The following is a 3069-nucleotide window of genomic DNA, read 5'->3' as shown; positions in this document are numbered from 1 at the left end:
ACCAATAACCAGGCAGGAGGCGGAACCCAGAGCTCCAGCACCATTCTCTCCCATTACTGGGTGGGGTGACGACTCTGGAATGCCGCCACGTCATGCTTGAGCGGAACGGACGCGGAACGCTATTGGCTCGAAGCCAGGAGGTGGGGGTGGAGGGGAAAAGTCACCACCTTAGAAAGGCAGGGCGGGGCGGGGCGAGGTGGACTTGAAGTTGGAGATGAGCGGTATTGTAGTGGCAGAAAATTTCCCGGGCGTCGTTGTCACCGGGGGTGGGGCAAGACTCACGCCTCCGCTTTCGTCATATGATTGACAGTGGCCCCGGCAATCTTCCTCACTGCGTTCCGCTTCCTTAGGCGTGAGCGATGTGGCAGTCGACGCCGCTCTTTGGTTCTTTCTCTGTCTCTTATTCCGTCTCCTTTTTATCCGCTGGCTGTGTTCGCGTAATGCTCTTGCCCATGGTTAGCTGAGCCAAGGTTTACTTAACCCGGTTTCCGAGTTCACACGACACATTGTAACATAAGCGAGCCCACGGGCGAAACTAAACCAGGGCTATATGGTTCGCAGTAATTCTGTGCTAGCCTCTCTTTGGAGAACTGCATAACCGAAATCCAAATTCTATACAGTACGTGTAGAAATAATGTATTGGTTTGGTGCAATAAACTCTCGCAAAACAGCTTTCTAGTTTATTTTTCATCAGAAGTGGGGAGGGGGGGGTACTAAACTCCAGCCAGTATTTTCTCGTTTACAATTTTAACTTCACAGAAGCCTAGAGAATTTGACGACGTACATACTGTTTTCCGCCCTGTTGTTTATTCTAATGAAGGTATTGCCTATGCACATTTGGGGATTTTTCTTATGTCAGATACGGCTCTTTGCTTTTCACATATAAATGTCTTGAATATGGACAAAAAATGCCTGCATAGAGAAACCGGTATGTTAGTTTTGGAGAGCTGTTCTCTCGAACACATTAACTGGAAAAGAATATATTCTGTATAAAGTAACATTCAGTCATGACCACATGAGCTATTCTTCCCCCTCTGAAATTTGTCCAGGGACATTATGCCACCTCTAAAAAATTTGTTATGCTTTGATTGACACAGCAAGCTAAACATGTCACCCAAACTTGGCAGCAAGTCTGGCCAGCACACTTCTAGATCCAAGTTAAAAAGCCTCAGGTATTATTTTTGTTCAAAATGTAGGAACAGATTCTGTGAGGTTCTAAGCTATGGTGCACTTCAGGGATCTATAGAAAGCACACACAAAAACTCAATAATATGTGTGCCACATTAAAGAATAGGTAGTCCTTGACTTACGACCACAATTGGGACCGGAACTTCCATTGCTAAGCAATGTGGTTAAGTGAGTTGCACCCGATTTTATGACCTTTTTGCCGCCGTTAAGTGAATCACGTGGTTGTTAAGCAAATCTGGCTTCCCCCATTGACTATCTTTGTTGGAAGCCCCCTGGGAAGGTCGCAAATGGCAATCATGTGACCCCAGGATGTTGCAACTGCCGTAAATACATGCCAGTTGCCAGGCACCCGAATTTTGATCATGTGACCTTAGGGACGCTGCAACGGTTGTAAGTGTGAAGGCAAATAGTAAATCACTTCTTCAGTGCTGCTGTAACTTTGAATGGTCATTAAATGAATGGTTGTAAATCAAGGACTACCTGTAATCACTTTATTCTGAAATAAATCCAATTTAGAGACTACTTTATCAAACACACGATAGTCTGTAGTCTACAAAACATTGGCTTTAAGTACAACAAGATTCTTTACTACATTTGCTATAACACTTCTGGAACATAAAAGATGTAAACAGTGTGCTTAATTTCACTGATCAGGAAACAAGAATCGTGTTCATTAAAATGATAGATTATCTGGCATGGCTGATGGGATTAGATCTCCTCTCTGAGGACCAGTGTTGGCTCAGCAGTAAATTTCAGTGAGCATTTTTTTTTAAAGTTGGTGGAGGAGCAATTTTTATTTTCAGCATGATACAGACGCTCTTAGGGCTGCAGTTAAGGGACAGAAACATTCAATAGCTGCATCCCCTTAAAGTTCTGACTCCAAAATATGTGCTATTGGGCTTTGAAATTCCTTGGCTGAAATTATATTTTGTGGAGTTTGATTCTTCTGAGACATGATTCTTTAGGGATGAAAAAGTGGGAGGGAGAATGTATAAGATTAGAATATAGAAGAATAGAATAGGGCTTGTATTTTTCCACTGGTAATTCATTGCTAACTCAGTAACTGGATTCTCACAACATAGTGAGTCATTATGTGATTAATTTGTTTTTAGGTTAGCATCTGTATTAAGCCAATTATTTTTGGGTAATAGCTTAGAGTTTGATGTTAACCCTAGCAAATACAATAAACTTAGTGTAAGGGATAAATCCAGACGTTGCAGCAGTGGTGTTTCTTTTTTGCTTAAGCAATTTGAATGTCAAGCATATTATTTAGTGACAGAGATGCATAGAGACTGTATTATTTGTATATGTGTATTATCTACATTTGCATGAAAATGTACACACATTATCTTAGAAAAAAGAAATATTGGCAATTCCTCCTTACCTTCAAGCATGTTGAGAGCTTCTGATTTGTAAGTTTCTTAACAAGGATCTGGAACATAAATTGGTGGTTAGTGAGTCAGTTCGGAGGGAGTGAAATCTGAATTTCACAAATTTCACTGGGATCTCTCTTTTTTGTTATGGATACCACAAAACAGTCTTTGAGCTGGCTGCTAAACTAAAATATTCATTTCCTTTACTTGGATTGAGGTTCTTTCCATTTACATAATTAAAGAATTGTGCAATCAGATGTTGTAGCCTTCCTGACGGAAAGTATTTGAATGCAGATGCTTGAGACTTTCCACGGTGGCGTGAATGACTGGGTTCAGCTCTGAAATAAGTGAAATGCTATTGATGCTTACTCGTGATATGTGGTACTTTTTTATCTCCTTGGTAACTACTATAAAACATCAGAGGAAGTAATATTAAGCAGAGTTTGGGGGCTGGCTTAAGCCCAGAATACTCTTCTTACTTTCCCAACAAGCTTGCTGCTTTTCTGAG

This window comes from Python bivittatus, unplaced genomic scaffold (assembly GCF_059951505.1).
Source record: "Python bivittatus isolate LINGU-HERP-01145 unplaced genomic scaffold, Pbiv_v1 ctg000700_np1212, whole genome shotgun sequence".
Classification (NCBI taxonomy): Eukaryota; Metazoa; Chordata; class Lepidosauria; order Squamata; family Pythonidae; genus Python; species Python bivittatus.
This window is presented reverse-complemented; position numbering follows the sequence as displayed.